At 42.1% G+C, this 27,658-nt stretch overlaps 15 non-coding genes across 15 annotated transcripts; all 15 read right to left on the bottom strand.

Annotated features, from left to right (window-relative positions):
• Positions 1–1,403: 1,403 nt before the first annotated feature.
• Positions 1,404–1,476, bottom strand: trnar-ccu. Its single transcript has one exon. It is a non-coding gene; the product is annotated as a tRNA-Arg (tRNA).
• Positions 1,477–3,984: 2,508 nt separating this feature from the next.
• trnar-ccu lies at positions 3,985–4,057 on the bottom strand. Its single transcript has one exon. It is a non-coding gene; the product is annotated as a tRNA-Arg (tRNA).
• A 1,695-nt stretch (positions 4,058–5,752) lies between these two features.
• Positions 5,753–5,825, bottom strand: trnar-ccu. Its single transcript has one exon. It is a non-coding gene; the product is annotated as a tRNA-Arg (tRNA).
• A 1,952-nt stretch (positions 5,826–7,777) lies between these two features.
• Positions 7,778–7,850, bottom strand: trnar-ccu. Its single transcript has one exon. It is a non-coding gene; the product is annotated as a tRNA-Arg (tRNA).
• A 2,251-nt stretch (positions 7,851–10,101) lies between these two features.
• On the bottom strand, positions 10,102–10,174 carry trnar-ccu. Its single transcript has one exon. It is a non-coding gene; the product is annotated as a tRNA-Arg (tRNA).
• Positions 10,175–11,033: 859 nt separating this feature from the next.
• trnar-ccu lies at positions 11,034–11,106 on the bottom strand. Its single transcript has one exon. It is a non-coding gene; the product is annotated as a tRNA-Arg (tRNA).
• Positions 11,107–12,523: 1,417 nt separating this feature from the next.
• On the bottom strand, positions 12,524–12,596 carry trnar-ccu. The gene has a single exon. It is a non-coding gene; the product is annotated as a tRNA-Arg (tRNA).
• A 1,417-nt stretch (positions 12,597–14,013) lies between these two features.
• On the bottom strand, positions 14,014–14,086 carry trnar-ccu. The gene has a single exon. It is a non-coding gene; the product is annotated as a tRNA-Arg (tRNA).
• Positions 14,087–16,059: 1,973 nt separating this feature from the next.
• trnar-ccu lies at positions 16,060–16,132 on the bottom strand. The gene has a single exon. It is a non-coding gene; the product is annotated as a tRNA-Arg (tRNA).
• A 1,160-nt stretch (positions 16,133–17,292) lies between these two features.
• trnar-ccu lies at positions 17,293–17,365 on the bottom strand. Its single transcript has one exon. It is a non-coding gene; the product is annotated as a tRNA-Arg (tRNA).
• A 1,836-nt stretch (positions 17,366–19,201) lies between these two features.
• Positions 19,202–19,274, bottom strand: trnar-ccu. The gene has a single exon. It is a non-coding gene; the product is annotated as a tRNA-Arg (tRNA).
• Positions 19,275–20,157: 883 nt separating this feature from the next.
• Positions 20,158–20,230, bottom strand: trnar-ccu. Its single transcript has one exon. It is a non-coding gene; the product is annotated as a tRNA-Arg (tRNA).
• Positions 20,231–21,113: 883 nt separating this feature from the next.
• On the bottom strand, positions 21,114–21,186 carry trnar-ccu. The gene has a single exon. It is a non-coding gene; the product is annotated as a tRNA-Arg (tRNA).
• Positions 21,187–22,069: 883 nt separating this feature from the next.
• On the bottom strand, positions 22,070–22,142 carry trnar-ccu. Its single transcript has one exon. It is a non-coding gene; the product is annotated as a tRNA-Arg (tRNA).
• Positions 22,143–24,934: 2,792 nt separating this feature from the next.
• Positions 24,935–25,007, bottom strand: trnar-ccu. The gene has a single exon. It is a non-coding gene; the product is annotated as a tRNA-Arg (tRNA).
• Between the last annotated feature and the right edge of the window lie 2,651 nt (positions 25,008–27,658).

Genomic DNA, 27,658 nt, shown 5'->3' with positions numbered 1-27,658 from the left:
CACAACCAGTACGAACTGGTTATGGGCCCAGCACGCATCCGCTGCACAACTCTGCTTTCAGCCACTTCAGCAAAGACTAAACCTCACAATCCATGGCTTAGGAGGCCAGTGTCTTAGGCCACTGGGGATCTTTGTAATCAATATGACCAATACGAACTGATGGAAGAGGTAAAAAAAAATGTATAATGGCACTTACACATGGAATGAAACTACGCATTTAAAAAAAATATTTGTTTGCACTTAAATGCTATAAAAAGCTGGTTAGCAGAAAATGTTTTCGATCCATCAACCTCTGGGTTATGGGCCCAGCACGCATCCGCTGCACAACTCTGCTTTCAGCCACTTCAGCAAAGACTAAACCTCACAATCCATGGCTTAGGAGGCCAGTGTCTAATCGATATGACCAATACGAACTGATGGAAGAGGTAAACAAAAATGTATAATGGCACTTACACATGGAATGAAACTACGCATTTAAAAAAAATAAATTTTGGCACTTAAATGCTATAAAAAGCTGGTTAGCAGAAAATGTTTTTGATCCATCAACCTCTGGGTTATGGGCCCAGCACGCATCCGCTGCACAACTCTGCTTTCAGCCACTTCAGCAAAGACTAAACCTTACAATCCATGGCTTAGGAGGCCAGTGTCTTAGGCCACTGGGGATCTTTGTAATCAATATGACCAATACGAACTGATGGAAGACGTAAAAAAAAAATGTATAATGGCACTTACACATGGAATGAAACTACGCATTTAAAAAAAATATTTGTTCGCACTTAAATGCTATAAAAAGCTGGTTAGCAGAAAATGTTTTTGATCCATCAACCTCTGGGTTATGGGCCCAGCACGCATCCACTGCACAACTCTGCTTTCAGCCACTTCAGCAAAGACTAAAACTCACAATCCATGGCTTAGGAGGCCAGTGTCTTAGGCCACTGGGGATCTTTGTAATCAATATGACCAATACGAACTGATGGAAGAGGTAAAAAAAAATGTATAATGGCACTTACACATGGAATGAAACTACGCATTTAAAAAAAATATTTGTTTGCACTTAAATGCTATAAAAAGCTGGTTAGCAGAAAATGTTTTCGATCCATCAACCTCTGGGTTATGGGCCCAGCACGCATCCGCTGCACAACTCTGCTTTCAGCCACTTCAGCAAAGACTAAACCTCACAATCCATGGCTTAGGAGGCCAGTGTCTAATCGATATGACCAATACGAACTGATGGAAGAGGTAAACAAAAATGTATAATGGCACTTACACATGGAATGAAACTACGCATTTAAAAAAAAAAAAATTGGGCACTTAAATGCTATGGTTAGCAGAAAATGTTTTCGATCCATCGACCACTGGGTAATGGACCTAGCACGCTTCTGCTGGGCCACAATGTTTCCGACAACCCCAGATGGGACTTGAACCCACAATTCCTGGCTTAGGAGGCCAGTGCCTTATCCATTAGGCCACTGGGGCAAAGTCAACCTTTCACAACCAGTACGAACTGGTTATGGGCCCAGCACGCATCCGCTGCACAACTCTGCTTTCAGCCACTTCAGCAAAGACTAAACCTCACAATCCATGGCTTAGGAGGCCAGTGTCTTAGGCCACTGGGGATCTTTGTAATCAATATGACCAATACGAACTGATGGAAGAGGTAAAAAAAAATGTATAATGGCACTTACACATGGAATGAAACTACGCATTTAAAAAAAATATTTGTTCGCACTTAAATGCTATAAAAAGCTGGTTAGCAGAAAATGTTTTTGATCCATCAACCTCTGGGTTATGGGCCCAGCACGCATCCGCTGCACAACTCTGCTTTCAGCCACTTCAGCAAAGACTAAACCTTACAATCCATGGCTTAGGAGGCCAGTGTCTTAGGCCACTGGGGATCTTTGTAATCAATATGACCAATGCGAACTGATGGAAGAGGTAAAAAAAAATGTATAATGGCACTTACACATGGAATGAAACTACGCATTTAAAAAAAATATTTGTTTGCACTTGAATGCTATAAAAAGCTGGTTAGCAGAAAATGTTTTCGATCCATCAACCTCTGGGTTATGGGCCCAGCACGCATCCGCTGCACAACTCTGCTTTCAGCCACTTCAGCAAAGACTAAACCTCACAATCCATGGCTTAGGAGGCCAGTGTCTAATCGATATGACCAATACGAACTGATGGAAGAGGTAAACAAAAATGTATAATGGCACTTACACATGGAATGAAACTACGCATTTAAAAAAAAAAATTTGGGGCACTTAAATGCTATAAAAAGCTGGTTAGCAGAAAATGTTTTCGATCCATCAACCTCTGGGTTATGGGCCCAGCACGCATCCGCTGCACAACTCTGCTTTCAGCCACTTCAGCAAAGACTAAACCTTACAATCCATGGCTTAGGAGGCCAGTGTCTTAGGCCACTGGGGATCTTTGTAATCAATATGACCAATACGAACTGATGGAAGAGGTAAACAAAAATGTATAATGGCACTTACACATGGAATGAAACTACGCATTTAAAAAAAAAAAATGTTGGCACTTAAATGCTATAAAAAGCTGGTTAGCAGAAAATGTTTTTGATCCATCAACCTCTGGGTTATGGGCCCAGCACGCATCCGCTGCACAACTCTGCTTTCAGCCACTTCAGCAAAGACTAAACCTTACAAGCCATGGCTTAGGAGGCCAGTGTCTTAGGCCACTGGGGATCTTTGTAATCAATATGACCAATACGAACTGATGGAAGACGTAAAAAAAAAATGTATAATGGCACTTACACATGGAATGAAACTACGCATTTAAAAAAAATATTTGTTCGCACTTAAATGCTATAAAAAGCTGGTTAGCAGAAAATGTTTTTGATCCATCAACCTCTGGGTTATGGGCCCAGCACGCATCCACTGCACAACTCTGCTTTCAGCCACTTCAGCAAAGACTAAACCTCACAATCCATGGCTTAGGAGGCCAGTGTCTAATCGATATGACCAATACGAACTGATGGAAGAGGTAAACAAAACTGTATAATGGCACTTACACATGGAATGAAACTACGCATTTAAAAAAAAAAAATTTTGGCACTTAAATGCTATAAAAAGCTGGTTAGCAGAAAATGTTTTTGATCCATCAACCTCTGGGTTATGGGCCCAGCACGCATCCGCTGCACAACTCTGCTTTCAGCCACTTCAGCAAAGACTAAACCTTACAATCCATGGCTTAGGAGGCCAGTGTCTTAGGCCACTGGGGATCTTTGTAATCAATATGACCAATACGAACTGATGGAAGACGTAAAAAAAAAATGTATAATGGCACTTACACATGGAATGAAACTACGCATTTAAAAAAAATATTTGTTCGCACTTAAATGCTATAAAAAGCTTGTTAGCAGAAAATGTTTTTGATCCATCAACCTCTGGGTTATGGGCCCAGCACGCATCCACTGCACAACTCTGCTTTCAGCCACTTCAGCAAAGACTAAAACTCACAATCCATGGCTTAGGAGGCCAGTGTCTTAGGCCACTGGGGATCTTTGTAATCAATATGACCAATACGAACTGATGGAAGAGGTAAAAAAAAATGTATAATGGCACTTACACATGGAATGAAACTACGCATTTAAAAAAAATATTTGTTTGCACTTAAATGCTATAAAAAGCTGGTTAGCAGAAAATGTTTTCGATCCATCAACCTCTGGGTTATGGGCCCAGCACGCATCCGCTGCACAACTCTGCTTTCAGCCACTTCAGCAAAGACTAAACCTCACAATCCATGGCTTAGGAGGCCAGTGTCTAATCGATATGACCAATACGAACTGATGGAAGAGGTAAACAAAAATGTATAATGGCACTTACACATGGAATGAAACTACGCATTTAAAAAAAAAAAAAATTGGCACTTAAATGCTATGGTTAGCAGAAAATGTTTTCGATCCATCGACCACTGGGTAATGGACCTAGCACGCTTCTGCTGGGCCACAATGTTTCCGTCAACCCCAGATGGGACTTGAACCCACAATTCCTGGCTTAGGAGGCCAGTGCCTTATCCATTAGGCCACTGGGGCAAAGTCTACCTTTCACAACCAGTACGAACTGGTTATGGGCCCAGCACGCATCCGCTGCACAACTCTGCTTTCAGCCACTTCAGCAAAGACTAAACCTCACAATCCATGGCTTAGGAGGCCAGTGTCTTAGGCCACTGGGGATCTTTGTAATCAATATGACCAATACGAACTGATGGAAGAGGTAAAAAAAAATGTATAATGGCACTTACACATGGAATGAAACTACGCATTTAAAAAAAATATTTGTTCGCACTTAAATGCTATAAAAAGCTGGTTAGCAGAAAATGTTTTTGATCCATCAACCTCTGGGTTATGGGCCCAGCACGCATCCGCTGCACAACTCTGCTTTCAGCCACTTCAGCAAAGACTAAACCTTACAAGCCATGGCTTAGGAGGCCAGTGTCTTAGGCCACTGGGGATCTTTGTAATCAATATGACCAATACGAACTGATGGAAGACGTAAAAAAAAAATGTATAATGGCACTTACACATGGAATGAAACTACGCATTTAAAAAAAATATTTGTTCGCACTTAAATGCTATAAAAAGCTGGTTAGCAGAAAATGTTTTTGATCCATCAACCTCTGGGTTATGGGCCCAGCACGCATCCACTGCACAACTCTGCTTTCAGCCACTTCAGCAAAGACTAAACCTCACAATCCATGGCTTAGGAGGCCAGTGTCTAATCGATATGACCAATACGAACTGATGGAAGAGGTAAACAAAACTGTATAATGGCACTTACACATGGAATGAAACTACGCATTTAAAAAAAAAAAATTTTGGCACTTAAATGCTATAAAAAGCTGGTTAGCAGAAAATGTTTTTGATCCATCAACCTCTGGGTTATGGGCCCAGCACGCATCCGCTGCACAACTCTGCTTTCAGCCACTTCAGCAAAGACTAAACCTTACAATCCATGGCTTAGGAGGCCAGTGTCTTAGGCCACTGGGGATCTTTGTAATCAATATGACCAATACGAACTGATGGAAGACGTAAAAAAAAAATGTATAATGGCACTTACACATGGAATGAAACTACGCATTTAAAAAAAATATTTGTTCGCACTTAAATGCTATAAAAAGCTGGTTAGCAGAAAATGTTTTTGATCCATCAACCTCTGGGTTATGGGCCCAGCACGCATCCACTGCACAACTCTGCTTTCAGCCACTTCAGCAAAGACTAAAACTCACAATCCATGGCTTAGGAGGCCAGTGTCTTAGGCCACTGGGGATCTTTGTAATCAATATGACCAATACGAACTGATGGAAGAGGTAAAAAAAAATGTATAATGGCACTTACACATGGAATGAAACTACGCATTTAAAAAAAATATTTGTTTGCACTTAAATGCTATAAAAAGCTGGTTAGCAGAAAATGTTTTCGATCCATCAACCTCTGGGTTATGGGCCCAGCACGCATCCGCTGCACAACTCTGCTTTCAGCCACTTCAGCAAAGACTAAACCTCACAATCCATGGCTTAGGAGGCCAGTGTCTAATCGATATGACCAATACGAACTGATGGAAGAGGTAAACAAAAATGTATAATGGCACTTACACATGGAATGAAACTACGCATTTAAAAAAAAAAAAAATTGGCACTTAAATGCTATGGTTAGCAGAAAATGTTTTCGATCCATCGACCACTGGGTAATGGACCTAGCACGCTTCTGCTGGGCCACAATGTTTCCGACAACCCCAGATGGGACTTGAACCCACAATTCCTGGCTTAGGAGGCCAGTGCCTTATCCATTAGGCCACTGGGGCAAAGTCTACCTTTCACAACCAGTACGAACTGGTTATGGGCCCAGCACGCATCCGCTGCACAACTCTGCTTTCAGCCACTTCAGCAAAGACTAAACCTCACAATCCATGGCTTAGGAGGCCAGTGTCTTAGGCCACTGGGGATCTTTGTAATCAATATGACCAATACGAACTGATGGAAGAGGTAAAAAAAAATGTATAATGGCACTTACACATGGAATGAAACTACGCATTTAAAAAAAATATTTGTTCGCACTTAAATGCTATAAAAAGCTGGTTAGCAGAAAATGTTTTTGATCCATCAACCTCTGGGTTATGGGCCCAGCACGCATCCGCTGCACAACTCTGCTTTCAGCCACTTCAGCAAAGACTAAACCTTACAATCCATGGCTTAGGAGGCCAGTGTCTTAGGCCACTGGGGATCTTTGTAATCAATATGACCAATGCGAACTGATGGAAGAGGTAAAAAAAAATGTATAATGGCACTTACACATGGAATGAAACTACGCATTTAAAAAAAATATTTGTTTGCACTTGAATGCTATAAAAAGCTGGTTAGCAGAAAATGTTTTCGATCCATCAACCTCTGGGTTATGGGCCCAGCACACATCCGCTGCACAACTCTGCTTTCAGCCACTTCAGCAAAGACTAAACCTCACAATCCATGGCTTAGGAGGCCAGTGTCTAATCGATATGACCAATACGAACTGATGGAAGAGGTAAACAAAAATGTATAATGGCACTTACACATGGAATGAAACTACGCATTTAAAAAAAATATTTGTTTGCACTTGAATGCTATAAAAAGCTGGTTAGCAGAAAATGTTTTCGATCCATCAACCTCTGGGTTATGGGCCCAGCACACATCCGCTGCACAACTCTGCTTTCAGCCACTTCAGCAAAGACTAAACCTCACAATCCATGGCTTAGGAGGCCAGTGTCTAATCGATATGACCAATACGAACTGATGGAAGAGGTAAACAAAAATGTATAATGGCACTTACACATGGAATGAAACTACGCATTTAAAAAAAAAAAATTTGGGGCACTTAAATGCTATAAAAAGCTGGTTAGCAGAAAATGTTTTCGATCCATCAACCTCTGGGTTATGGGCCCAGCACGCATCCGCTGCACAACTCTGCTTTCAGCCACTTCAGCAAAGACTAAACCTTACAATCCATGGCTTAGGAGGCCAGTGTCTTAGGCCACTGGGGATCTTTGTAATCAATATGACCAATACGAACTGATGGAAGAGGTAAACAAAAATGTATAATGGCACTTACACATGGAATGAAACTACGCATTTAAAAAAAAAAAATGTTGGCACTTAAATGCTATAAAAAGCTGGTTAGCAGAAAATGTTTTTGATCCATCAACCTCTGGGTTATGGGCCCAGCACGCATCCGCTGCACAACTCTGCTTTCAGCCACTTCAGCAAAGACTAAACCTTACAAGCCATGGCTTAGGAGGCCAGTGTCTTAGGCCACTGGGGATCTTTGTAATCAATATGACCAATACGAACTGATGGAAGACGTAAAAAAAAAATGTATAATGGCACTTACACATGGAATGAAACTACGCATTTAAAAAAAATATTTGTTCGCACTTAAATGCTATAAAAAGCTGGTTAGCAGAAAATGTTTTTGATCCATCAACCTCTGGGTTATGGGCCCAGCACGCATCCACTGCACAACTCTGCTTTCAGCCACTTCAGCAAAGACTAAACCTCACAATCCATGGCTTAGGAGGCCAGTGTCTAATCGATATGACCAATACGAACTGATGGAAGAGGTAAACAAAAATGTATAATGGCACTTACACATGGAATGAAACTACGCATTTAAAAAAAAAAAAAATTGGCACTTAAATGCTATGGTTAGCAGAAAATGTTTTCGATCCATCGACCACTGGGTAATGGACCTAGCACGCTTCTGCTGGGCCACAATGTTTCCGACAACCCCAGATGGGACTTGAACCCACAATTCCTGGCTTAGGAGGCCAGTGCCTTATCCATTAGGCCACTGGGGCAAAGTCTACCTTTCACAACCAGTACGAACTGGTTATGGGCCCAGCACGCATCCGCTGCACAACTCTGCTTTCAGCCACTTCAGCAAAGACTAAACCTCACAATCCATGGCTTAGGAGGCCAGTGTCTTAGGCCACTGGGGATCTTTGTAATCAATATGACCAATACGAACTGATGGAAGAGGTAAAAAAAAATGTATAATGGCACTTACACATGGAATGAAACTACGCATTTAAAAAAAATATTTGTTCGCACTTAAATGCTATAAAAAGCTGGTTAGCAGAAAATGTTTTTGATCCATCAACCTCTGGGTTATGGGCCCAGCACGCATCCGCTGCACAACTCTGCTTTCAGCCACTTCAGCAAAGACTAAACCTTACAATCCATGGCTTAGGAGGCCAGTGTCTTAGGCCACTGGGGATCTTTGTAATCAATATGACAAATACGAACTGATGGAAGACGTAAAAAAAAAATGTATAATGGCACTTACACATGGAATGAAACTACGCATTTAAAAAAAATATTTGTTCGCACTTAAATGCTATAAAAAGCTGGTTAGCAGAAAATGTTTTTGATCCATCAACCTCTGGGTTATGGGCCCAGCACGCATCCACTGCACAACTCTGCTTTCAGCCACTTCAGCAAAGACTAAAACTCACAATCCATGGCTTAGGAGGCCAGTGTCTTAGGCCACTGGGGATCTTTGTAATCAATATGACCAATACGAACTGATGGAAGAGGTAAAAAAAAATGTATAATGGCACTTACACATGGAATGAAACTACGCATTTAAAAAAAATATTTGTTCGCACTTAAATGCTATAAAAAGCTGGTTAGCAGAAAATGTTTTTGATCCATCAACCTCTGGGTTATGGGCCCAGCACGCATCCGCTGCACAACTCTGCTTTCAGCCACTTCAGCAAAGACTAAACCTTACAATCCATGGCTTAGGAGGCCAGTGTCTTAGGCCACTGGGGATCTTTGTAATCAATATGACCAATGCGAACTGATGGAAGAGGTAAAAAAAAATGTATAATGGCACTTACACATGGAATGAAACTACGCATTTAAAAAAAATATTTGTTTGCACTTGAATGCTATAAAAAGCTGGTTAGCAGAAAATGTTTTCGATCCATCAACAACTGGGTTATGGGCCCAGCACGCATCCGCTGCACAACTCTGCTTTCAGCCACTTCAGCAAAGACTAAACCTCACAATCCATGGCTTAGGAGGCCAGTGTCTAATCGATATGACCAATACGAACTGATGGAAGAGGTAAACAAAAATGTATAATGGCACTTACACATGGAATGAAACTACGCATTTAAAAAAAAAAAAATTGGGGCACTTAAATGCTATAAAAAGCTGGTTAGCAGAAAATGTTTTCGATCCATCAACCTCTGGGTTATGGGCCCAGCACGCATCCGCTGCACAACTCTGCTTTCAGCCACTTCAGCAAAGACTAAACCTTACAATCCATGGCTTAGGAGGCCAGTGTCTTAGGCCACTGGGGATCTTTGTAATCAATATGACCAATACGAACTGATGGAAGAGGTAAACAAAAATGTATAATGGCACTTACACATGGAATAAACTACGCATTTAAAAAAAAAAAATGTTGGCACTTAAATGCTATAAAAAGCTGGTTAGCAGAAAATGTTTTTGATCCATCAACCTCTGGGTTATGGGCCCAGCACGCATCCGCTGCACAACTCTGCTTTCAGCCACTTCAGCAAAGACTAAACCTTACAAGCCATGGCTTAGGAGGCCAGTGTCTTAGGCCACTGGGGATCTTTGTAATCAATATGACCAATACGAACTGATGGAAGACGTAAAAAAAAAATGTATAATGGCACTTACACATGGAATGAAACTACGCATTTAAAAAAAATATTTGTTCGCACTTAAATGCTATAAAAAGCTGGTTAGCAGAAAATGATTTTGATCCATCAACCTCTGGGTTATGGGCCCAGCACGCATCCACTGCACAACTCTGCTTTCAGCCACTTCAGCAAAGACTAAACCTCACAATCCATGGCTTAGGAGGCCAGTGTCTAATCGATATGACCAATACGAACTGATGGAAGAGGTAAACAAAAATGTATAATGGCACTTACACATGGAATGAAACTACGCATTTAAAAAAAAAAAAAATTGGCACTTAAATGCTATGGTTAGCAGAAAATGTTTTCGATCCATCGACCACTGGGTAATGGACCTAGCACGCTTCTGCTGGGCCACAATGTTTCCGACAACCCCAGATGGGACTTGAACCCACAATTCCTGGCTTAGGAGGCCAGTGCCTTATCCATTAGGCCACTGGGGTAAAGTCTACCTTTCACAACCAGTACGAACTGGTTATGGGCCCAGCACGCATCCGCTGCACAACTCTGCTTTCAGCCACTTCAGCAAAGACTAAACCTCACAATCCATGGCTTAGGAGGCCAGTGTCTTAGGCCACTGGGGATCTTTGTAATCAATATGACCAATACGAACTGATGGAAGAGGTAAAAAAAAATGTATAATGGCACTTACACATGGAATGAAACTACGCATTTAAAAAAAATATTTGTTCGCACTTAAATGCTATAAAAAGCTGGTTAGCAGAAAATGTTTTTGATCCATCAACCTCTGGGTTATGGGCCCAGCACGCATCCGCTGCACAACTCTGCTTTCAGCCACTTCAGCAAAGACTAAACCTCACAATCCATGGCTTAGGAGGCCAGTGTCTAATCGATATGACCAATACGAACTGATGGAAGAGGTAAACAAAAATGTATAATGGCACTTACACATGGAATGAAACTACGCATTTAAAAAAAATATTTGTTCGCACTTAAATGCTATAAAAAGCTGGTTAGCAGAAAATGATTTTGATCCATCAACCTCTGGGTTATGGGCCCAGCACGCATCCACTGCACAACTCTGCTTTCAGCCACTTCAGCAAAGACTAAACCTCACAATCCATGGCTTAGGAGGCCAGTGTCTAATCGATATGACCAATACGAACTGATGGAAGAGGTAAACAAAAATGTATAATGGCACTTACACATGGAATGAAACTACGCATTTAAAAAAAAAAAAAATTGGCACTTAAATGCTATGGTTAGCAGAAAATGTTTTCGATCCATCGACCACTGGGTAATGGACCTAGCACGCTTCTGCTGGGCCACAGTGTTTCCGACAACCCCAGATGGGACTTGAACCCACAATTCCTGGCTTAGGAGGCCAGTGCCTTATCCATTAGGCCACTGGGGCAAAGTCTACCTTTCACAACCAGTACGAACTGGTTATGGGCCCAGCACGCATCCGCTGCACAACTCTGCTTTCAGCCACTTCAGCAAAGACTAAACCTCACAATCCATGGCTTAGGAGGCCAGTGTCTTAGGCCACTGGGGATCTTTGTAATCAATATGACCAATACGAACTGATGGAAGAGGTAAAAAAAAATGTATAATGGCACTTACACATGGAATGAAACTACGCATTTAAAAAAAATATTTGTTCGCACTTAAATGCTATAAAAAGCTGGTTAGCAGAAAATGTTTTTGATCCATCAACCTCTGGGTTATGGGCCCAGCACGCATCCGCTGCACAACTCTGCTTTCAGCCACTTCAGCAAAGACTAAACCTCACAATCCATGGCTTAGGAGGCCAGTGTCTAATCGATATGACCAATACGAACTGATGGAAGAGGTAAACAAAAATGTATAATGGCACTTACACATGGAATGAAACTACGCATTTAAAAAAAAAAAATTTGGGGCACTTAAATGCTATAAAAAGCTGGTTAGCAGAAAATGTTTTCGATCCATCAACCTCTGGGTTATGGGCCCAGCACGCATCCGCTGCACAACTCTGCTTTCAGCCACTTCAGCAAAGACTAAACCTTACAATCCATGGCTTAGGAGGCCAGTGTCTTAGGCCACTGGGGATCTTTGTAATCAATATGACCAATACGAACTGATGGAAGAGGTAAACAAAAATGTATAATGGCACTTACACATGGAATGAAACTACGCATTTAAAAAAAAAAAATGTTGGCACTTAAATGCTATAAAAAGCTGGTTAGCAGAAAATGTTTTTGATCCATCAACCTCTGGGTTATGGGCCCAGCACGCATCCGCTGCACAACTCTGCTTTCAGCCACTTCAGCAAAGACTAAACCTTACAAGCCATGGCTTAGGAGGCCAGTGTCTTAGGCCACTGGGGATCTTTGTAATCAATATGACCAATACGAACTGATGGAAGACGTAAAAAAAAAATGTATAATGGCACTTACACATGGAATGAAACTACGCATTTAAAAAAAATATTTGTTCGCACTTAAATGCTATAAAAAGCTGGTTAGCAGAAAATGATTTTGATCCATCAACCTCTGGGTTATGGGCCCAGCACGCATCCACTGCACAACTCTGCTTTCAGCCACTTCAGCAAAGACTAAACCTCACAATCCATGGCTTAGGAGGCCAGTGTCTAATCGATATGACCAATACGAACTGATGGAAGAGGTAAACAAAAATGTATAATGGCACTTACACATGGAATGAAACTACGCATTTAAAAAAAAAAAAAATTGGCACTTAAATGCTATGGTTAGCAGAAAATGTTTTCGATCCATCGACCACTGGGTAATGGACCTAGCACGCTTCTGCTGGGCCACAATGTTTCCGACAACCCCAGATGGGACTTGAACCCACAATTCCTGGCTTAGGAGGCCAGTGCCTTATCCATTAGGCCACTGGGGCAAAGTCTACCTTTCACAACCAGTACGAACTGGTTATGGGCCCAGCACGCATCCGCTGCACAACTCTGCTTTCAGCCACTTCAGCAAAGACTAAACCTCACAATCCATGGCTTAGGAGGCCAGTGTCTTAGGCCACTGGGGATCTTTGTAATCAATATGACCAATACGAACTGATGGAAGAGGTAAAAAAAAATGTATAATGGCACTTACACATGGAATGAAACTACGCATTTAAAAAAAATATTTGTTCGCACTTAAATGCTATAAAAAGCTGGTTAGCAGAAAATGTTTTTGATCCATCAACCTCTGGGTTATGGGCCCAGCACGCATCCGCTGCACAACTCTGCTTTCAGCCACTTCAGCAAAGACTAAACCTCACAATCCATGGCTTAGGAGGCCAGTGTCTAATCGATATGACCAATACGAACTGATGGAAGAGGTAAACAAAAATGTATAATGGCACTTACACATGGAATGAAACTACGCATTTAAAAAAAAAAAATTTGGGGCACTTAAATGCTATAAAAAGCTGGTTAGCAGAAAATGTTTTCGATCCATCAACCTCTGGGTTATGGGCCCAGCACGCATCCGCTGCACAACTCTGCTTTCAGCCACTTCAGCAAAGACTAAACCTTACAATCCATGGCTTAGGAGGCCAGTGTCTTAGGCCACTGGGGATCTTTGTAATCAATATGACCAATACGAACTGATGGAAGAGGTAAACAAAAATGTATAATGGCACTTACACATGGAATGAAACTACGCATTTAAAAAAAAAAAATGTTGGCACTTAAATGCTATAAAAAGCTGGTTAGCAGAAAATGTTTTTGATCCATCAACCTCTGGGTTATGGGCCCAGCACGCATCCGCTGCACAACTCTGCTTTCAGCCACTTCAGCAAAGACTAAACCTTACAAGCCATGGCTTAGGAGGCCAGTGTCTTAGGCCACTGGGGATCTTTGTAATCAATATGACCAATACGAACTGATGGAAGACGTAAAAAAAAAATGTATAATGGCACTTACACATGGAATGAAACTACGCATTTAAAAAAAATATTTGTTCGCACTTAAATGCTATAAAAAGCTGGTTAGCAGAAAATGATTTTGATCCATCAACCTCTGGGTTATGGGCCCAGCACGCATCCACTGCACAACTCTGCTTTCAGCCACTTCAGCAAAGACTAAACCTCACAATCCATGGCTTAGGAGGCCAGTGTCTAATCGATATGACCAATACGAACTGATGGAAGAGGTAAACAAAAATGTATAATGGCACTTACACATGGAATGAAACTACGCATTTAAAAAAAAAAAAAATTGGCACTTAAATGCTATGGTTAGCAGAAAATGTTTTCGATCCATCGACCACTGGGTAATGGACCTAGCACGCTTCTGCTGGGCCACAATGTTTCCGACAACCCCAGATGGGACTTGAACCCACAATTCCTGGCTTAGGAGGCCAGTGCCTTATCCATTAGGCCACTGGGGCAAAGTCTACCTTTCACAACCAGTACGAACTGGTTATGGGCCCAGCACGCATCCGCTGCACAACTCTGCTTTCAGCCACTTCAGCAAAGACTAAACCTCACAATCCATGGCTTAGGAGGCCAGTGTCTTAGGCCACTGGGGATCTTTGTAATCAATATGACCAATACGAACTGATGGAAGAGGTAAAAAAAAATGTATAATGGCACTTACACATGGAATGAAACTACGCATTTAAAAAAAATATTTGTTCGCACTTAAATGCTATAAAAAGCTGGTTAGCAGAAAATGTTTTTGATCCATCAACCTCTGGGTTATGGGCCCAGCACGCATCCGCTGCACAACTCTGCTTTCAGCCACTTCAGCAAAGACTAAACCTTACAATCCATGGCTTAGGAGGCCAGTGTCTTAGGCCACTGGGGATCTTTGTAATCAATATGACCAATGCGAACTGATGGAAGAGGTAAAAAAAAATGTATAATGGCACTTACACATGGAATGAAACTACGCATTTAAAAAAAATATTTGTTTGCACTTGAATGCTATAAAAAGCTGGTTAGCAGAAAATGTTTTCGATCCATCAACCTCTGGGTTATGGGCCCAGCACGCATCCGCTGCACAACTCTGCTTTCAGCCACTTCAGCAAAGACTAAACCTCACAATCCATGGCTTAGGAGGCCAGTGTCTAATCGATATGACCAATACGAACTGATGGAAGAGGTAAACAAAAATGTATAATGGCACTTACACATGGAATGAAACTACGCATTTAAAAAAAAAAAATTTGGGGCACTTAAATGCTATAAAAAGCTGGTTAGCAGAAAATGTTTTCGATCCATCAACCTCTGGGTTATGGGCCCAGCACGCATCCGCTGCACAACTCTGCTTTCAGCCACTTCAGCAAAGACTAAACCTTACAATCCATGGCTTAGGAGGCCAGTGTCTTAGGCCACTGGGGATCTTTGTAATCAATATGACCAATACGAACTGATGGAAGAGGTAAACAAAAATGTATAATGGCACTTACACATGGAATGAAACTACGCATTTAAAAAAAAAAAATGTTGGCACTTAAATGCTATAAAAAGCTGGTTAGCAGAAAATGTTTTTGATCCATCAACCTCTGGGTTATGGGCCCAGCACGCATCCGCTGCACAACTCTGCTTTCAGCCACTTCAGCAAAGACTAAACCTTACAAGCCATGGCTTAGGAGGCCAGTGTCTTAGGCCACTGGGGATCTTTGTAATCAATATGACCAATACGAACTGATGGAAGACGTAAAAAAAAAATGTATAATGGCACTTACACATGGAATGAAACTACGCATTTAAAAAAAATATTTGTTTGCACTTAAATGCTATAAAAAGCTGGTTAGCAGAAAATGTTTTTGATCCATCAACCTCTGGGTTATGGGCCCAGCACGCATCCACTGCACAACTCTGCTTTCAGCCACTTCAGCAAAGACTAAACCTCACAATCCATGGCTTAGGAGGCCAGTGTCTTAGGCCACTGGGGATCTTTGTAATCAATATGACCAATACGAACTGATGGAAGAGGTAAAAAAAAATGTATAATGGCACTTACACATGGAATGAAACTACGCATTTAAAAAAAATATTTGTTTGCACTTAAATGCTATAAAAAGCTGGTTAGCAGAAAATGTTTTCGATCCATCAACCTCTGGGTTATGGGCCCAGCACGCATCCGCTGCACAACTCTGCTTTCAGCCACTTCAGCAAAGACTAAACCTCACAATCCATGGCTTAGGAGGCCAGTGTCTAATCGATATGACCAATACGAACTGATGGAAGAGGTAAACAAAAATGTATAATGGCACTTACACATGGAATGAAACTACGCATTTAAAAAAAAAAAAATTTGGCACTTAAATGCTATGGTTAGCAGAAAATGTTTTCGATCCATCGACCACTGGGTAATGGACCTAGCACGCTTCTGCTGGGCCACAATGTTTCCGACAACCCCAGATGGGACTTGAACCCACAATTCCTGGCTTAGGAGGCCAGTGCCTTATCCATTAGGCCACTGGGGCAATGTCTACCTTTCACAACCAGTACGAACTGGTTATGGGCCCAGCACGCATCCGCTGCACAACTCTGCTTTCAGCCACTTCAGCAAAGACTAAACCTCACAATCCATGGCTTAGGAGGCCAGTGTCTTAGGCCACTGGGGATCTTTGTAATCAATATGACCAATACGAACTGATGGAAGAGGTAAAAAAAAATGTATAATGGCACTTACACATGGAATGAAACTACGCATTTAAAAAAAATATTTGTTCGCACTTAAATGCTATAAAAAGCTGGTTAGCAGAAAATGTTTTTGATCCATCAACCTCTGGGTTATGGGCCCAGCACGCATCCGCTGCACAACTCTGCTTTCAGCCACTTCAGCAAAGACTAAACCTTACAATCCATGGCTTAGGAGGCCAGTGTCTTAGGCCACTGGGGATCTTTGTAATCAATATGACCAATGCGAACTGATGGAAGAGGTAAAAAAAAATGTATAATGGCACTTACACATGGAATGAAACTACGCATTTAAAAAAAATATTTGTTTGCACTTGAATGCTATAAAAAGCTGGTTAGCAGAAAATGTTTTTGATCCATCAACCTCTGGGTTATGGGCCCAGCACGCATCCGCTGCACAACTCTGCTTTCAGCCACTTCAGCAAAGACTAAACCTCACAATCCATGGCTTAGGAGGCCAGTGTCTAATCGATATGACCAATACGAACTGATGGAAGAGGTAAACAAAAATGTATAATGGCACTTACACATGGAATGAAACTACGCATTTAAAAAAAAAAAATTTGGGGCACTTAAATGCTATAAAAAGCTGGTTAGCAGAAAATGTTTTTGATCCATCAACCTCTGGGTTATGGGCCCAGCACGCATCCGCTGCACAACTCTGCTTTCAGCCACTTCAGCAAAGACTAAACCTTACAATCCATGGCTTAGGAGGCCAGTGTCTTAGGCCACTGGGGATCTTTGTAATCAATATGACCAATACGAACTGATGGAAGAGGTAAACAAAAATGTATAATGGCACTTACACATGGAATGAAACTACGCATTTAAAAAAAAAAAATTTGGGGCACATAAATGCTATGGTTAGCAGAAAATGTTTTCGATCCATCGACCACTGGGTAATGGACCTAGCACGCTTCTGCTGGGCCACAATGTTTCCAACCACCCCAGATGGGACTTGAACCCACAATTCCTGGCTTAGGAGGCCAGTGCCTTATCCATTAGGCCACTGGGGCAATGTCTACCTTTCACAACCAGTACGAACTGGTTATGGGCCCAGCACGCATCCGCTGCACAACTCTGCTTTCAGCCACTTCAGCAAAGACTAAACCTCACAATCCATGGCTTAGGAGGCCAGTGTCTTAGGCCACTGGGGATCTTTGTAATCAATATGACCAATACGAACTGATGGAAGAGGTAAAAAAAAATGTATAATGGCACTTACACATGGAATGAAACTACGCATTTTAAAAAAATATTTGTTCGCACTTAAATGCTATAAAAAGCTGGTTAGCAGAAAATGTTTTTGATCCATCAACCTCTGGGTTATGGGCCCAGCACGCATCCGCTGCACAACTCTGCTTTCAGCCACTTCAGCAAAGACTAAACCTCACAATCCATGGCTTAGGAGGCCAGTGTCTAATCGATATGACCAATACGAACTGATGGAAGAGGTAAACAAAAATGTATAATGGCACTTACACATGGAATGAAACTACGCATTTAAAAAAAAAAAATTTGGGGCACTTAAATGCTATAAAAAGCTGGTTAGCAGAAAATGTTTTTGATCCATCAACCTCTGGGTTATGGGCCCAGCACGCATCCGCTGCACAACTCTGCTTTCAGCCACTTCAGCAAAGACTAAACCTTACAATCCATGGCTTAGGAGGCCAGTGTCTTAGGCCACTGGGGATCTTTGTAATCAATATGACCAATACGAACTGATGGAAGAGGTAAACAAAAATGTATAATGGCACTTACACATGGAATGAAACTACGCATTTAAAAAAAAAACATTTGGGGCACATAAATGCTATGGTTAGCAGAAAATGTTTTCGATCCATCGACCACTGGGTAATGGACCTAGCACGCTTCTGCTGGGCCACAATGTTTCCGACCACCCCAGATGGGACTTGAACCCACAATTCCTGGCTTAGGAGGCCAGTGCCTTATCCATTAGGTCACTGGGGCAATGTCTACCTTTCACAACCAGTACGAACTGGTTATGGGCCCAGCACGCATCCGCTGCACAACTCTGCTTTCAGCCACTTCAGCAAAGACTAAACCTCACAATCCATGGCTTAGGAGGCCAGTGTCTTAGGCCACTGGGGATCTTTGTAATCAATATGACCAATACGAACTGATGGAAGAGGTAAAAAAAAATGTATAATGGCACTTACACATGGAATGAAACTACGCATTTTAAAAAAATATTTGTTCGCACTTAAATGCTATAAAAAGCTGGTTAGCAGAAAATGTTTTTGATCCATCAACCTCTGGGTTATGGGCCCAGCACGCATCCGCTGCACAACTCTGCTTTCAGCCACTTCAGCAAAGACTAAACCTCACAATCCATGGCTTAGGAGGCCAGTGTCTTAGGCCACTGGGGATCTTTGTAATCAATATGACCAATACGAACTGATGGAAGAGGTAAAAAAAAATGTATAATGGCACTTACACATGGAATGAAACTACGCATTTAAAAAAAATATTTGTTTGCACTTGAATGCTATAAAAAGCTGGTTAGCAGAAAATGTTTTCGATCCATCAACCTCTGGGTTATGGGCCCAGCACGCATCCGCTGCACAACTCTGCTTTCAGCCACTTCAGCAAAGACTAAACCTCACAATCCATGGCTTAGGAGGCCAGTGTCTAATCGATATGACCAATACGAACTGATGGAAGAGGTAAACAAAAATGTATAATGGCACTTACACATGGAATGAAACTACGCATTTAAAAAAAAAAAAATGTTGGCACTTAAATGCTATGGTTAGCAGAAAATGTTTTCGATCCATCGACCACTGGGTAATGGACCTAGCACGCTTCTGCTGGGCCACAATGTTTCCGACCACCCCAGATGGGACTTGAACCCACAATTCCTGGCTTAGGAGGCCAGTGCCTTATCCATTAGGCCACTGGGGCAATGTCTACCTTTCACAACCAGTACGAACTGGTTATGGGCCCAGCACGCATCCGCTGCACAACTCTGCTTTCAGCCACTTCAGCAAAGACTAAACCTCACAATCCATGGCTTAGGAGGCCAGTGTCTTAGGCCACTGGGGATCTTTGTAATCAATATGACCAATACGAACTGATGGAAGAGGTAAAAAAAAAATGTATAATGACACTTACACATGGAATGAAACTACGCATTTTAAAAAAATATTTGTTCGCACTTAAATGCTATAAAAAGCTGGTTAGCAGAAAATGTTTTTGATCCATCAACCTCTGGGTTATGGGCCCAGCACGCATCCGCTGCACAACTCTGCTTTCAGCCACTTCAGCAAAGACTAAACCTCACAATCCATGGCTTAGGAGGCCAGTGTCTAATCGATATGACAAATACGAACTGATGGAAGAGGTAAACAAAAATGTATAATGGCACTTACACATGGAATGAAACTACGCATTTAAAAAAAAAAATTTTGGGGCACTTAAATGCTATAAAAAGCTGGTTAGCAGAAAATGTTTTTGATCCATCAACCTCTGGGTTATGGGCCCAGCACGCATCCGCTGCACAACTCTGCTTTCAGCCACTTCAGCAAAGACTAAACCTTACAATCCATGGCTCAGGAGGCCAGTGTCTTAGGCCACTGGGGATCTTTGTAATCAATATGACCAATACGAACTGATGGAAGAGGTAAACAAAAATGTATAATGGCACTTACACATGGAATGAAACTACGCATTTAAAAAAAAAAAATTGGGGGCACATAAATGCTATGGTTAGCAGAAAATGTTTTCGATCCATCGACCACTGGGTAATGGACCTAGCACGCTTCTGCTGGGCCACAATGTTTCCGACCACCCCAGATGGGACTTGAACCCACAATTCCTGGCTTAGGAGGCCAGTGCCTTATCCATTAGGCCACTGGGGCAATGTCTACCTTTCACAACCAGTACGAACTGGTTATGGGCCCAGCACGCATCCGCTGCACAACTCTGCTTTCAGCCACTTCAGCAAAGACTAAACCTCACAATCCATGGCTTAGGAGGCCAGTGTCTTAGGCCACTGGGGATCTTTGTAATCAATATGACCAATACGAACTGATGGAAGAGGTAAAAAAAAAATGTATAATGGCACTTACACATGGAATGAAACTACGCATTTTAAAAAAATATTTGTTCGCACTTAAATGCTATAAAAAGCTGGTTAGCAGAAAATGTTTTTGATCCATCAACCTCTGGGTTATGGGCCCAGCACGCATCCGCTGCACAACTCTGCTTTCAGCCACTTCAGCAAAGACTAAACCTCACAATCCATGGCTTAGGAGGCCAGTGTCTAATCGATATGACCAATACGAACTGATGGAAGAGGTAAACAAAAATGTATAATGGCACTTACACATGGAATGAAACTACGCATTTAAAAAAAAAAAATTTGGGGCACTTAAATGCTATAAAAAGCTGGTTAGCAGAAAATGTTTTTGATCCATCAACCTCTGGGTTATGGGCCCAGCACGCATCCGCTGCACAACTCTGCTTTCAGCCACTTCAGCAAAGACTAAACCTTACAATCCATGGCTTAGGAGGCCAGTGTCTTAGGCCACTGGGGATCTTTGTAATCAATATGACCAATACGAACTGATGGAAGAGGTAAACAAAAATGTATAATGGCACTTACACATGGAATGAAACTACGCATTTAAAAAAAAAAAATTTGGGGCACATAAATGCTATGGTTAGCAGAAAATGTTTTCGATCCATCGACCACTGGGTAATGGACCTAGCACGCTTCTGCTGGGCCACAATGTTTCCGACCACCCCAGATGGGACTTGAACCCACAATTCCTGGCTTAGGAGGCCAGTGCCTTATCCATTAGGCCACTGGGGCAATGTCTACCTTTCACAACCAGTACGAACTGGTTATGGGCCCAGCACGCATCCGCTGCACAACTCTGCTTTCAGCCACTTCAGCAAAGACTAAACCTCACAATCCATGGCTTAGGAGGCCAGTGTCTTAGGCCACTGGGGATCTTTGTAATCAATATGACCAATACGAACTGATGGAAGAGGTAAAAAAAAAATGTATAATGGCACTTACACATGGAATGAAACTACGCATTTTAAAAAAATATTTGTTCGCACTTAAATGCTATAAAAAGCTGGTTAGCAGAAAATGTTTTTGATCCATCAACCTCTGGGTTATGGGCCCAGCACGCATCCGCTGCACAACTCTGCTTTCAGCCACTTCAGCAAAGACTAAACCTCACAATCCATGGCTTAGGAGGCCAGTGTCTAATCGATATGACCAATACGAACTGATGGAAGAGGTAAACAAAAATGTATAATGGCACTTACACATGGAATGAAACTACGCATTTAAAAAAAAAAAATTTGGGGCACTTAAATGCTATAAAAAGCTGGTTAGCAGAAAATGTTTTTGATCCATCAACCTCTGGGTTATGGGCCCAGCACGCATCCGCTGCACAACTCTGCTTTCAGCCACTTCAGCAAAGACTAAACCTTACAATCCATGGCTTAGGAGGCCAGTGTCTTAGGCCACTGGGGATCTTTGTAATCAATATGACCAATACGAACTGATGGAAGAGGTAAACAAAAATGTATAATGGCACTTACACATGGAATGAAACTACGCATTTAAAAAAAAAACATTTGGGGCACATAAATGCTATGGTTAGCAGAAAATGTTTTCGATCCATCGACCACTGGGTAATGGACCTTGCAAGCTTCTGCTGGGTCACAATGTTTCCGACCACCCCAGATGGGACTTGAACCCACAATTCCTGGCTTAGGAGGCCAGTGCCTTATCCATTAGGCCACTGGGGCAATGTCTACCTTTCACAACCAGTACGAACTGGTTATGGGCCCAGCACGCATCCGCTGCACAACTCTGCTTTCAGCCACTTCAGCAAAGACTAAACCTCACAATCCATGGCTTAGGAGGCCAGTGTCTTAGGCCACTGGGGATCTTTGTAATCAATATGACCAATACGAACTGATGGAAGAGGTAAAAAAAAATGTATAATGGCACTTACACATGGAATGAAACTACGCATTTTAAAAAAATATTTGTTCGCACTTAAATGCTATAAAAAGCTGGTTAGCAGAAAATGTTTTTGATCCATCAACCTCTGGGTTATGGGCCCAGCACGCATCCGCTGCACAACTCTGCTTTCAGCCACTTCAGCAAAGACTAAACCTCACAATCCATGGCTTAGGAGGCCAGTGTCTAATCGATATGACCAATACGAACTGATGGAAGAGGTAAACAAAAATGTATAATGGCACTTACACATGGAATGAAACTACGCATTTAAAAAAAAAAAATTTGGGGCACTTAAATGCTATAAAAAGCTGGTTAGCAGAAAATGTTTTTGATCCATCAACCTCTGGGTTATGGGCCCAGCACGCATCCGCTGCACAACTCTGCTTTCAGCCACTTCAGCAAAGACTAAACCTTACAATCCATGGCTTAGGAGGCCAGTGTCTTAGGCCACTGGGGATCTTTGTAATCAATATGACCAATACGAACTGATGGAAGAGGTAAACAAAAATGTATAATGGCACTTACACATGGAATGAAACTACGCATTTAAAAAAAAAACATTTGGGGCACATAAATGCTATGGTTAGCAGAAAATGTTTTCGATCCATCGACCACTGGGTAATGGACCTAGCACGCTTCTGCTGGGCCACAATGTTTCCGACCACCCCAGATGGGACTTGAACCCACAATTCCTGGCTTAGGAGGCCAGTGCCTTATCCATTAGGCCACTTGGGCAATGTCGACCTTTCACAACCAGTACGAACTGGTTATGGGCCCAGCACGCATCCGCTGCACAACTCTGCTTTCAGCCATTTCAGCAAAGACTAAACCTCACAATCCATGGCTTAGGAGGCCAGTGTCTTAGGCCACTGGGGATCTTTGTAATCAATATGACCAATACGAACTGATGGAAGAGGTAAAAAAAAATGTATAATGGCACTTACACATGGAATGAAACTACGCATTTAAAAAAAATATTTGTTCGCACTTAAATGCTATAAAAAGCTGGTTAGCAGAAAATGTTTTTGATCCATCAACCTCTGGGTTATGGGCCCAGCACGCATCCGCTGCACAACTCTGCTTTCAGCCACTTCAGCAAAGACTAAACCTCACAATCCATGGCTTAGGAGGCCAGTGTCTAATCGATATGACCAATACGAACTGATGGAAGAGGTAAACAAAAATCTATAATGGCACTTACACATGGAATGAAACTACGCATTTAAAAAAAAAAAATTTGGGGCACTTAAATGCTATAAAAAGCTGGTTAGCAGAAAATGTTTTTGATCCATCAACCTCTGGGTTATGGGCCCAGCACGCATCCGCTGCACAACTCTGCTTTCAGCCACTTCAGCAAAGACTAAACCTTACAATCCATGGCTTAGGAGGCCAGTGTCTTAGGCCACTGGGGATCTTTGTAATCAATATGACCAATACGAACTGATGGAAGAGGTAAACAAAAATGTATAATGGCACTTACACATGGAATGAAACTACGCATTTAAAAAAAAAAAATTTGGGGCACATAAATGCTATGGTTAGCAGAAAATGTTTTCGATCCATCGACCACTGGGTAATGGACCTAGCACGCTTCTGCTGGGCCACAATGTTTCCGACCACCCCATATGGGACTTGAACCCACAATTCCTGGCTTAGGAGGCCAGTGCCTTATCCATTAGGCCACTGGGGCAATGTCTACCTTTCACAACCAGTACGAACTGGTTATGGGCCCAGCACGCATCCGCTGCACAACTCTGCTTTCAGCCACTTCAGCAAAGACTAAACCTCACAATCCATGGCTTAGGAGGCCAGTGTCTTAGGCCACTGGGGATCTTTGTAATCAATATGACCAATACGAACTGATGGAAGAGGTAAAAAAAAATGTATAATGGCACTTACACATGGAATGAAACTACGCATTTTAAAAAAATATTTGTTTGCACTTAAATGCTATAAAAAGCTGGTTAGCAGAAAATGTTTTTGATCCATCAACCTCTGGGTTATGGGCCCAGCACGCATCCGCTGCACAACTCTGCTTTCAGCCACTTCAGCAAAGACTAAACCTCACAATCCATGGCTTAGGAGGCCAGTGTCTAATCGATATGACCAATACGAACTGATGGAAGAGGTAAACAAAAATGTATAATGGCACTTACACATGGAATGAAACTACGCATTTAAAAAAAAAAAATTTGGGGCACTTAAATGCTATAAAAAGCTGGTTAGCAGAAAATGTTTTTGATCCATCAACCTCTGGGTTATGGGCCCAGCACGCATCCGCTGCACAACTCTGCTTTCAGCCACTTCAGCAAAGACTAAACCTTACAATCCATGGCTTAGGAGGCCAGTGTCTTAGGCCACTGGGGATCTTTGTAATCAATATGACCAATACGAACTGATGGAAGAGGTAAACAAAAATGTATAATGGCACTTACACATGGAATGAAACTACGCATTTAAAAAAAAAAATTTGGGGGCACATAAATGCTATGGTTAGCAGAAAATGTTTTCGATCCATCGACCACTGGGTAATGGACCTAGCACGCTTCTGCTGGGCCACAATGTTTCCGACCACCCCAGATGGGACTTGAACCCACAATTCCTGGCTTAGGAGGCCAGTGCCTTATCCATTAGGCCACTGGGGCAATGTCTACCTTTCACAACCAGTACGAACTGGTTATGGGCCCAGCACGTATCCGCTGCACAACTCTGCTTTCAGCCACTTCAGCAAAGACTAAACCTCACAATCCATGGCTTAGGAGGCCAGTGTCTTAGGCCACTGGGGATCTTTGTAATCAATATGACCAATACGAACTGATGGAAGAGGTAAAAAAAAATGTATAATGGCACTTACACATGGAATGAAACTACGCATTTTAAAAAAATATTTGTTCGCACTTAAATGCTATAAAAAGCTGGTTAGCAGAAAATGTTTTCGATCCATCAACCTCTGGGTTATGGGCCCAGCACGCATCCGCTGCACAACTCTGCTTTCAGCCACTTCAGCAAAGACTAAACCTCACAATCCATGGCTTAGGAGGCCAGTGTCTTAGGCCACTGGGGATCTTTGTAATCAATATGACCAATACGAACTGATGGAAGAGGTAAAAAAAAATGTATAATGGCACTTACACATGGAATGAAACTACGCATTTAAAAAAAATATTTGTTTGCACTTGAATGCTATAAAAAGCTGGTTAGCAGAAAATGTTTTCGATCCATCAACCTCTGGGTTATGGGCCCAGCACGCATCCGCTGCACAACTCTGCTTTCAGCCACTTCAGCAAAGACTAAACCTCACAATCCATGGCTTAGGAGGCCAGTGTCTAATCGATATGACCAATACGAACTGATGGAAGAGGTAAAAAAAAATGTATAATGGCACTTACACATGGAATGAAACTACGCATTTAAAAAAAAAAAATTTGTTGGCACTTAAATGCTATGGTTAGCAGAAAATGTTTTCGATCCATCGACCACTGGGTAATGGACCTAGCACGCTTCTGCTGGGCCACAACGTTTCCGACCACCCCAGATGGGACTTGAAACCACAATTCCTGGCTAAGGAGGCCAGTGCCTTATCCATTAGGCCACTGGGGCAATGTCTACCTTTCACAACCAGTACGAACTGGTTATGGGCCCAGCACGCATCCGCTGCACAACTCTGCTTTCAGCCACTTCAGCAAAGACTAAACCTCACAATCCATGGCTTAGGAGGCCAGTGTCTTAGGCCACTGGGGATCTTTGTAATCAATATGACCAATACGAACTGATGGAAGAGGTAAAAAAAAATGTATAATGGCACTTACACATGGAATGAAACTACGCATTTAAAAAAAATATTTGTTCGCACTTAAATGCTATAAAAAGCTGGTTAGCAGAAAATGTTTTTGATCCATCAACCTCTGGGTTATGGGCCCAGCACGCATCCGCTGCACAACTCTGCTTTCAGCCACTTCAGCAAAGACTAAACCTCACAATCCATGGCTTAGGAGGCCAGTGTCTTAGGCCACTGGGGATCTTTGTAATCAATATGACCAATACGAACTGATGGAAGAGGTAAAAAAAAATGTATAATGGCACTTACACATGGAATGAAACTACGCATTTAAAAAATATATTTGTTCGCACTTAAATGCTATAAAAAGCTGGTTAGCAGAAAATGTTTTTGATCCATCAACCTCTGGGTTATGGGCCCAGCACGCATCCGCTGCACAACTCTGCTTTCAGCCACTTCAGCAAAGACTAAACCTCACAATCCATGGCTTAGGAGGCCAGTGTCTTAGGCCACTGGGGATCTTTGTAATCAATATGACCAATACGAACTGATGGAAGAGGTAAAAAAAAATGTATAATGGCACTTACACATGGAATGAAACTACGCATTTAAAAAAAATATTTGTTTGCACTTGAATGCTATAAAAAGCTGGTTAGCAGAAAATGTTTTCGATCCATCAACCTCTGGGTTATGGGCCCAGCACCCATCCGCTGCACAACTCTGCTTTCAGCCACTTCAGCAAAGACTAAACCTCACAATCCATGGCTTAGGAGGCCAGTGTCTAATCGATATGACCAATACGAACTGATGGAAGAGGTAAACAAAAATGTATAATGGCACTTACACATGGAATGAAACTACGCATTTAAAAAAAAAAAAAATTTTGGCACTTAAATGCTATGGTTAGCAGAAAATGTTTTCGATCCATCGACCACTGGGTAATGGACCTAGCACGCTTCTGCTGGGCCACAATGTTTCCAACCACCCACAATTCCTGGCTTAGGAGGCCAGTGCCTTATCCATTAGGCCACTGGGGCAATGTCTACCTTTCACAACCAGTACGAACTGGTTATGGGCCCAGCACGCATCCGCTGCACAACTCTGCTTTCAGCCACTTCAGCAAAGACTAAACCTCACAATCCATGGCTTAGGAGGCCAGTGTCTTAGGCCACTGGGGATCTTTGTAATCAATATGACCAATACGAACTGATGGAAGAGGTAAAAAAAAATGTATAATGGCACTTACACATGGAATGAAACTACGCATTTAAAAAAAATATTTGTTCGCACTTAAATGCTATAAAAAGCTGGTTAGCAGAAAATGTTTTTGATCCATCAACCTCTGGGTTATGGGCCCAGCACGCATCCGCTGCACAACTCTGCTTTCAGCCACTTCAGCAAAGACTAAACCTCACAATCCATGGCTTAGGAGGCCAGTGTCTTAGGCCACTGGGGATCTTTGTAATCAATATGACCAATACGAACTGATGGAAGAGGTAAAAAAAAATGTATAATGGC

Source organism: Oncorhynchus mykiss, unplaced genomic scaffold, assembly GCF_013265735.2.
Source record: "Oncorhynchus mykiss isolate Arlee unplaced genomic scaffold, USDA_OmykA_1.1 un_scaffold_392, whole genome shotgun sequence".
Classification (NCBI taxonomy): Eukaryota; Metazoa; Chordata; class Actinopteri; order Salmoniformes; family Salmonidae; genus Oncorhynchus; species Oncorhynchus mykiss.
Note: the sequence above shows the minus strand (reverse complement) of the source record. Positions and strands in the feature narration are given on the sequence as shown.